The following is a 10492-nucleotide window of genomic DNA, read 5'->3' as shown; positions in this document are numbered from 1 at the left end:
CCGCGGGTAGAGCCGGTGAACACGAGGCTCCCACCGTGCCACGGCCGCCGCACTACGCCCTGCTCACTTGACCCCCACCACCACCGCAGCTGTAAGAGGCTACCCTAGACCAAGGAACCCGCGGGGCTCGCGGCGTCGGAAAACCCCATCCGGCGGGAGAGGCTCCCTGCTGCCTCCCAACCGCAGCTACCCTAGGCACGTGCAAGGCTCCAAGTGTTCCCTACCGGTCCCCTCTAAGCACCCCGGCACCCCATTTCCCATACCTATGCTGCTTTAGCCCCCAACCCTAGGGCCTCACTCCAAGCCATTCTCTCCTTGCTGTCCTGAATGGAGAGGACCCTGACCTCCGCGGGGCGCTGGGGAGCACACACCCACACACATCCCCAGGGGAGCCAGTCTTCTGCCCCCACAGCACGAGAAATTCCCTGAAGGCCCTGGAAGGTGGTGCTGGAGACTCCGGTGTCACCTTCGGCCCTCAGGCCCTTTCCTCGAGTCCCAGGCAGATGTGGTTAGCCGTGGGAGACGCACAGGGTGCCTTGTCTGGGCAGAGTGGGGGCCCAGGTGCCTGCGTCCCTGAGTGATTTGCCTTCTTTTCTCCTTATGGCTGGATTAGGTGAAGCTGCGTCTGAAGTTGGGGGTAAAGGACAGGGGACCCAGGGGGTGAGGAGAGCCCATCTTCCTGCTGTCCTGAGGGCCCGAGCTGAGACCCTGAGGATAAGAGGCTGGGGGAAGCAGAATCCTGAGCTGCACTAGGGTTAGATACAGTGTGAACTTGGCCTCTCCACACTCTGCCCCCACCATTCACAAATCCCCAGGGCCAGAGCTGCCAGTGGGGACTGCTTCTGGTAGGGCAGCTTTGTGGCCACAGGGCCAAACAAAGGGGCAAAGGCAGAGCTGGGGCAGGCCAGCGAGGTTCGTGACCCCCTCCATGCTCAGGTGAGCACACCTTCACTGCTTCCGTTCCAGCTGGATAGACATTCTGCTTACCGAGCCAGCACAGAGTTCATCCAGCCTCCTATGGCCCAGCCTTTCTCCAATGCCGATGGTAGGAAGCAACAATTACGAAGCAATGATTCCAAGAAGATAAACTCAGTAATTTTTTAATTTTTTTTTTTTTTTTTTTTTTTTTTGAGACGAAATTTCGCTCTTGTTACCCAGGCTGGAGTGCAATGGCGCGATCTCGGCTCACCGCAACCTCCGTTTCCTGGGTTCAAGCAATTCTCCTGCCTCAGTCTCCCGAGTAGCTGGGACTACAGGCATGCGCCATCATGCCCAGCTAATTTTTGTATTTTTAGTAGAGACAGGGTTTCACCATGTTGACCAGGATGGTCTCGATCTCTTGACCTCGTGATCCACCCGTCTCGGCCTCCCAAAGTGCTGGGATTACAGGCTTGAGCCACCGCACCCGGCCAAACTCAGTCATCTTCTTACCTGACCATTACATGGTCACATCCCATAGGAAACCAGTCAGCTGTGCCTGAAGCTGATCCACACAACCCCCCACCTCCTCCAACTCCCACCCCCATCTGTGAATGTGTGCAGGCGGGCACGTTGCATGCTGTTCCTTCAACATGCCTTCCTTGAGATCTACCCGTGGGCAGGCTCTGGGCCAGTCACTGGAGATTAAACCCCATCCCAGCACCTGGGAGTGAGTGGCTGATGTCCACACTCCACAGGATGAAAGGGACAGGCCTAGCGCCGGGAACAGTGGCTCCCACCTGTAATCCCAATGCTTTGGAAGCTGAAGCGGGAGGCTCACTTGAGCCCAGCAGTGCAAGTCTGCAGTGAGCTATGATCATGTCACTTGCACTCCAGCCTTGGTGATAGAACAAGACCATATCTCTTTAAAAAATGAAATTAATACATTTAAAAATAAAGGTACAAGCTTGCCCCCAGCCTCATTCAGTACCTAAATCTGGTGGGCTTGAGCCAACTGCCAGTATTCAGAGAATTTTTAAAAAATCATTAGGACAAACAGCTAATGCATGCGGGACTTAAAACCTAGATGAAGGGTTGATAGTGCAGCAAACCACCATGGCACACATATCCCCCATGTAACAAAGCTACACGTTCTATGCTTCTATCCAGGAACTTAAAATTTTAAAATAAAAAGATCAGGCTGGGAGAGGTGGCTCACGCCTGTGATTCCAGCACTTTGGGAGGCTGAGGCAGGTAGATCACGAGATCAGGAATTCCAGACCAACCTGGCCAACACGGTGAAACCCCATCTCTACTAAAATACAAAAATTAGCTGGGCGTGGTGGCAGGTGCCTGTAATCCCAGCTACTCAAGAGGCTGAGGAAGGAGAACTGCTTGAACCCGGGAGGCGGAGGTTGTAGTGAGCCCAGTTCACACCACTGCACTCCAACCTGGGCAGCAGAGTGAGATTCGACCTTGGAAAAAAACAAAAGGTGGGGGATATAAGAGAGTTGCTTCTTGTCTTTCTTGCTGTCTGCCATGTGACAATGCAAGAAGATGGTCCTCTGTGAACCAGGAGATGGGCCCTCCCCAAGATGCGACCATGCTGACACCCTGATCTTGGCCATCTAGCCTCCAGAACTGGGAGAAATCAGTGTTTGTTGTTTAAGCCACCCAGTCTATGGCATTATGTTAGAGCAGCCCAAACAAAGACACTGCCCCAATCATAATGATATCCGCCTATGTTTCCTCTAAATGCTTTCAAAGATTGTTTATTTGTTTGTTTTGAGTCTCACTCTGTCACCCAGGCTGCAGTGCAGTGGCACGATCTTGGCTCACTGCAACCTCCATTCCCGGGTTCAAGAGATTCTCCCGCCTCACCCGCCCAAGTAGCTGGGACTACAGGCACACGCCACCAGAGCTGGCTAATTTTTGTATTTTTAGTAGAGGTGGGGTTTCACCATATTGGCCAGGGTGTTCTCAACTCCTGACCTCATGATCCGCCCACGTCGGCCTCCCAAAGTGCTGGGATTACAGGTGTGCGCCACTGCATCCAGCCCACTTTCAAACTTTTGCCTTTTATTTAATCAACTGGCTTTTATTTTTGATATGATGTGAACGATCTAGTTGTATTTACTTTGCATATGGATAATCAATTGTGCAAATACCATACTGTAGAATATTCTGTCCTTTCCCTAAGGTCATAAGAAAGGTAAGTAATGGCAGCAGAAATACCAATCCGGATTGCCTGGCTCCAGAGGCCATCATTAAGCACTGCCCTGTGCCCTCTCCCTATGACAAAGACCCATCATTCAGACTGTTCTATCGTGAACTTGCCTTGCACATCCTTGTTCCCGTTTTGCACCAAGATATTCTCAGTAGATAATTAGACAGCTCTTCTTTTTCTTTGTTATAGAAATACTCATCAAACATTTATAAAAACCTATTCCATCCTATCACCTTTGCTAGCCTGACTTCTACAGTTTTGCAGTGGCCTCCAAGTTTTATGGCACTTGCAAGCTCCTGTCCTGGGAATACTGGGGAGGTATGCACCCCATAAAGCCAGGGATACAGACACACATCAGCAGCAGACTCCCCCACCCTCCAGCGTCTTTTCCTTGTGTTCAGACGGAGTCTCCCTCTTGTTGCCCAGGCTGGAGTGCAGTGGTGTGATCTCGGCTCACTGCAACCTCCGCCTCCCGGGTTCAAGCGATTCTCCTGCCTCAGCCTCCCAAGTAGCTGAGATTACAGGCACCTGCCACCACTCCTGGCTAACTTTTTTGTATTTTTGTTAGAGATAGGGTTTCACCTGGCCTCATCAGAATCACTGGATCATGACTGACCCCTAGAGGTGGCTTCTCTGCTTAATTGTCAGCCCATGGGCTGGAATATGACCCCCAAAGCTGCTGCAGAAGCTTCCACCCATCCTGGACCATGTTTGCCATCTGTGGGGGAAAGGCCTGTCCTTTGTCTTTTTAGCCCGGCCAGCCACACAGGCGTTCAGCAGATTGGAAAGCCTAAGCATGTGCTGTGCTGGGCAGGGCTCCCCCGAGCCTTTTTGGGGGGGTAAGCTGGAGTGCATTCCAGCTCCTAGCATGCTGCTGTTTATTCCCACCCCTCATCCCCACCCCCCCATCCCCGCCCCCTACACACTCACAAGTACAAACACAGGCACAGTCATGGGCACACACCGCCCCGGATAGCACCATTTCCAGCCTCCGCAGGGCGATCTCCTTATGGGGAAGTTAATGAGACACCAGCGAAGGCTCAGGCGTCAGGGAGGACCTCTGTTGGAAAGAGGCTCCTAGACCTGATTCTGCCTCTGACTTGCTGGGGGTCCGTGAGAAAGTTGCTTCCCCTCTTGGGTCCCAGTTTGCCCAACTGAGAAATGGGGGGTTGAGCCAAATGGTCTAAGGTTCTGGGAACCTAAGTCAGAGCCCGCAGCTGGTGGTCAAGATGAGGGAGAGGCCCTCGGGGTCAGCCGAATACCTGAGAGGCAGGACAGGCCCAGAGGTGAGCAGCCTGAGCACATCAGGTGAGCCTGGAGCTGGAGCGTGAGCCCCACAGCCTGCAGAGCAGCTCTGGACTCGGGAGCCCGCTCACAGCAGCCCCGTGGGACCTCAGAGATGTGGGGTCCAGCTTCCCCTAGTGTTGCGGGGCTGGGGGCTGGGAGCTGCAGATTCTGACCCCACAGTTGCTTTAGACATGCCAGATGAGCTGGGGCAAGACCCACCCCTCTCTATGAAATGAGCAGTCAGTCCAAATAGATACACCATGAAGGGCTGTGGAAGGGACCCAGCTGTACCCTGGGGATAGACTGGCTTCCGGGGTACTCAAGCAGCTGGCCTCTGTGAGGGGCCCCAGGTGTGAGAGGCAGGGCTCAAAACCGAGGCCCAGCCTCCACAGGAACCCCCCCTCTGGAGAGCCCAGGGCAGTTGGGGAGGCACAGCAGGCAGCAGGTGCACTAGGAGCATGCGTGACCAGGCACCCAAAATTGCCTCTTCGCAGAGAGGCAGCCAGCCGGAAAGTGGGTACAGTAGGCAGGGTGGTGGCTGCTCCCCATGGCCAGGAGTCCAGCCCAGCACCCACCCGAATCCACCTCAGGCCTGCTCAATTGGGTCATCTGCCCTCTGGTCACAGCCACAGAAAGAAGGCTTTGGGGCAACCGGGTGAGCTGGCCCTTGCGGGAGGATGTGACCGACTCCTGAGCCTGGACAGCCAGGCAGCCCCTTGACAGCAGCCCCACTCTCCTGCCCCCTCATTCCCCAATCCTCCCACCTGTTCCCCTGCCCCAGCACGTGCCCCCGCTCACGCTCATCTCTTTTTCTGCTCCCAGGCTCTCTGCTCACATGTCCTCGACTCTCCTCTGAGTCTCCCTCTTTCCAAGCCCACTCCTCTCTACTTGACAGATTCCCCCGAAGGCACCAGAGAACACAAGCTTAAGTCCCTGCACCTCACCTTACTCCCAGGCACAGGAGGGAGATGACGTGAAGACCCAAACGCCACTTGGCAAAAGATCTGGAGTATGCAGAGGGGCAGATCCGAGGCCGTGGAAGCTCTGGGGGTTCCCTGCAGGAGGCTGCATTTAAGCTGGCTCTTGAGTGTGGCTCTGAGCTGAGACCTGTCCCCAAAGCTCCAGACCAGGAGCCAGCTGCCAGCGGGACCCCTCCATTTGGTGTCTCAAAGGAAGCTTGCACTCTGGCGGTCTCACTCTGAACCCAGAAAATCCCCCCATCTCAGCCCTGTTTCTTCTTAGGGAAATCACCGTCACATACCCAGTTCTGTACCAAACCCACATTTGAGGATGGGGGCTCCTGCCCTGCCCTACCCTGTACTGTGAGCGCTCTGGATGAGCCAATGCCCGGGGGAAAGAGCTCTGAATGCCAAGCCAACACATGTGAGGCTTAACTCCACCTCCAGCTCCCAGAACTGTGGGTAGTGAAGGGCCCTAAACCAGTTTGCTAAAAGACCAGCCTGCCACTGTATGGTACATGGATGGCAGGGGCAGAGTATGGATGGAGAGACCAGAAGGTGGGCAGGGCTGGGGAGGTAGGGACATAGGTGTAGCGGTGGAGATGGGAGGACAGAGAGGACTCAGATGAACCAAGGAAGGGGTCAGGACGAGACACTCAGTTTTATACGAGATGTTTGGAGCGTGGCATGCCATTCATTGTTCAAGGGAAGAGAAGGAGAAAGAGCTATGGCATGGGAGGATAGAGGTGAGCTGTGTCTTAAATGTCATTTGAAGTCCCCAGGGAGAGCCAGGCCTGCCAGTACCTTCACTGCTCCAGCCAGCCCTCAGGGCACCTGTGCTACCTGGCCCTCTGGGCTCTCCCTTCGTAGCTGTCAGCTGCAGTGGGGACAATTGCAGGTGACAGCTATAAAGAGCCTACAGGTGACCTTACAGGCAGTCCCCTGGAAAAATAGAAACAGGTCTGTTTTTCCAGGGGACCGACACGTGCGCCAAAGCCAAGAAACTGATGGACAACCTTCTGAACAAAACCTGTTACCACCACCTGACCTTCCCAGCCACCAGCTCCTCACAGCTCGGCTCCATCGAGATGGAGCTCTCCCTGGCCCAGCGCATCAGCGTGGTAGGTGCAGAGGGCAGCTGTGGCTGACAGGCGAAGAGGCAGCTCATGCCCAAGCCCTAAGCAATCATTGTCCAGAGGAATGAAATGACCAGAGTTGACTTAGACTTACCGATACATGGCAGGGAGACGGCAGGACAGTCCATGAAGCTTGTAGGTGTCCAATATTTAATGAAGTCATGGTTTTATTAACAAAGAAGAAATGAGGGTGGGAGCGGGATGGCCGCTAGGTGGGCAGCCAATGGGCCTGCACAGACTCCGCTCAGCTGAGTCAGCAGCACGACCATCAGCTTCTCCTCCTCATCCTCACAGCCCCACCTTATGCTGTCCTCCAGCTTGCTCAACACGTGACCTTACAGGCTCCCAACTTGTCGGGGGAAAAAGACTGGGGGAACCGATGGATACAGAGGCCCAGGTGTAGGGGCAGGACCAGAGGCAGCGCAGCGCCTACTGAGACAGGTAGGTGAGGGTCTGGACGGTGGGCGTGGCTGCTGCAGGCATGAAACGGACTCACAGATGGCAGCACTCCCAAGGACCAATATCAGGGTCTCCATATGTGGGTGTGTGCACAGGTGGGGGTGCTGAGGGCGGAGGTGCAGGGAATTTCTCTTCTCTCTACTGACTCTGAGTTGTCAGAGCGAACCATGGCCCATTGTCAACTAACACAATGTCCCCACCCACAGGGTTAGAATCCCACCCCCGGACACAGTTCTGAGGGGAGCATTGCTATGGGGAGAGTGCAAGATCTGTGTTCAGAAGGGAGAAGGCGGTCACCAAGGAGGCTGACCCTGCTCTGGCCAGGTGGCTGCCTTCTGACACACCAGCCTCTCTGTAGCACAGTGGGCCCATACACACCCAGCCTGTCAAACTACAGCCCTCAGGAAGGCTTTGGTCAAATTAATGAGCAGCTCCCTCTCCCGGGAGGAAGCACAGCTGACGTTTGGGGTGGGCACTAGAGCTGTGTACACTCAGCTCCCTCCCTCCATAGTCAGACAGGAAGGAAGGTGGCCTTCAGCCAGGCTCACTCAGGCCGGGGTCTGAGTGTCAGTGTCTGTAGGAGCATTTAAGGACATGAGCTATGACCAGAACTCCACTTGAAAAAAATAGTTTATCTTCATTTCTTTAAACAGTCTCTGGGAGCATTCCGAGCTCAGAAGTTCCCAGACATATTTTTAATAAGGCACGGAAATCTGGCCAATTTCTGTGCCTGCAATTTTGGTAAACAATTTCAAGGATGGGGTTGCATAATGAAGGTATAATTCCAAGAGGAGGTCTGTATTTGTCCTTGTATAAACCCTAATGTATAAAAGCAGCCAAAAAAAAGCTGTTAGTGAGAAGAAGGAAGCGCTGCAACTGTCTTACATTAACCCGTGCTGCTTTTCGCTGGTGTTGGTGTGAGATGAGGGAACTACTGTCTTACATTAACCCGTGCTGCTGTTTGCCGGTGTTAGTGTGAAGAAAGGAAGCGCTCGACTGTCTTGCGATAACCCGTGCTGCTGTTTGCCGGTGTTGATGTGCAGAAGGGGCTCTTCTGGGTATGGTACCTTGTAAATAACTTTCTCATTTCCATTTTTATCCTGTACCTCCATTCTGTAAATAAATTCTTTCATTTTTATCTCTATCCTGGCTGGTGTTTTTCCTTCCCACGAACCTGCCTCTTTAAAAAAAAAAAAAATCCAAGCTTGGTACTTCGGTGAGAAACCGAAACAAATTGGCGTAGTCAACAGGATTCGGGGAGAGGGATAAGCAACATGCCTTTGTTTAAGCGTGACGTTAAGCAAGTGACTTGTGATAGACCAGGATGGGATGATCCAATTTTTTCGGCAGTAGCTCGCCTTTGGGCATGTGGGACCGGGTTAAGTGAAAATTGGGATGGGCGGCTGCGGGCAGCCGACCCTATGCAAGTATGTGAAACCTTGGAGTTGGTCCTGGTAGAGAAAGGGAAAGAGTTAACGGCTATTAGTCGCAGGGGATGGATTTTATTGTCTGCTTACAGGAGACAATATCTTGATAGACAAAAAGTAATACAGAAAAAACTGCAGTTAGAAAAGGAATTAACGGATTTGCAAAGTAAACTATCTATGTTACAGTGCCAAAATTTTATATTGGGGGATCAAGTGAGGACTTATCAGGGAGTGGCTGAGAAAGCAGCTGTGCGCTGTGCTCAGTACAAGTATCGTAAGAGACGAAAAAAGGTAAACACCCAGAAGGTTCATGCAGTTGTTGCCACTGCTAAAGCGGATTGGGACCCTGATACTTGGGATGGTGACATATAAAATAAGACTAATAATAATGTAAATTAAAAACAGTTAGATGAGAAGACACGGAAATATCATCCACCGCCCCTGTCAGTACAAGCAAAACCATTATCTAGAAGGCACCAAAAAACAACAGCAGATGGGCGGACGGAGACTTATTTAATACAAGAAGACTTTACTCAGCAGAAAATTCAGAATATATTGTACAAATTTTCTCAAAAACCTAATGAGCCTTTATTAGATTGGATGGTTCGCATTGCAGATATGGGGAGCAGAAATTTGGCAAAACATATGGATTGCATTGCAATGTACTAATGTTTCTGTTTTTCATGTAGATGCTCACACTTCTTTGGACTCCGTTGAGAAAATACATAATAAAAAGGCGGATGAGCTAACCAAAATTCATGCTAATGCACATCCCGCGAGTACAGAAGAAGATCATTTGAAATGTGCACAATGGATACACGAACATGCGGGTCCATGTACAGGTGGGCATCTCAAAGAGGGATATATCTTCCTCTTGATGCTTGTAAAACTATTGCCCATCAATGCCCTGTATGTAACCAAGATAGCCTTCAACAAGTGCCTCGAATAGTAACTGGGAAATTAGCTCGAGGAGAACAGTCTGCTCAAATTTGGCAAATTGACTATATAGATCCCTTACCAATGTCAAAGGGATGTTTTTATATTTGTACTATTGTAGATACATATTCTGGACTTCTAATTGGATGTCCTTATAAACGGGCTACCCAAATAAATACTTTAAAAACTTCAGACTATATATTATTATATTATGGAACTCCCTTACAAATTCAGAGTGACAATGGATCCCATTTTAAAGGTAAGTTAATAACTAATTACTGTACTCAACATAACATAGAATGGATTTATCACATCCCTTATTATCCCCAAGCTGCAGGCCTTATAGAACGAATGAATGGGATGTTAAAAGAAAAACTACGAAAGTTAGGAAACAACTCTTACCATGCTTGGAAAGATTTTTTATTAACAGCTTTAATGCAATTAAATAACCGTCCGCTAACAGACAGGCAAACACCCATCCAACGAATGATGAACATTTCATCCACTGCAGAAGTTAGATCACAATCTGTTAATGCTACTGATTTAACCATTATCTGGTGGAAATTCCACCCGGATGCCATACAACCTTGGAATGCTACTAATGCTGCAGGTGGTTACGATTTATTTACTTATGTTACTACTAAAATTCCTGCACATGCTCAGCATGTTATACCTACGGGTATTGGTTTAAAAATTCCCCCGGGGTATTATGGCCAAATTACTGCACGATGTAGCTTAGCTATAAAAGGAATGATGATTTTAGGAGGAGTTATTGATGCTGATTATTATGGAGAAATTAAAATACTGTGTTATAATGTTTCTGAGGAAGATCTCATAATCCCAAAAGGACATCGTATTGCTCAAATATTATTTATTCCTATATTGCAAACTCAAAATTGGGAGGCTCAGAAATATCCTCCTATTTCTGAACATCTTAGATTTGACAGCACTGATGGACGAGTATGGGTACAAGTAACCCCAGATAAACCCCTCCAGTCTGGAGAAATAGTCGCAAAAGAAAAGGATAATTGCTTGTACGTCCTTATTCCTCCTGCTGATACTCCTATCTTGGTGCCATCTAATCATTTATATTTTCGACCATAATATATTACAGGTATACTGCTCATAGCATTCCTGGGATTC

Source organism: Saimiri boliviensis, chromosome 5, assembly GCF_048565385.1.
Source record: "Saimiri boliviensis isolate mSaiBol1 chromosome 5, mSaiBol1.pri, whole genome shotgun sequence".
NCBI classification, from domain to species: Eukaryota; Metazoa; Chordata; class Mammalia; order Primates; family Cebidae; genus Saimiri; species Saimiri boliviensis.
The sequence above is the reverse complement of the archived record's forward strand: the minus strand, read 5'-3'. Positions refer to the sequence as shown.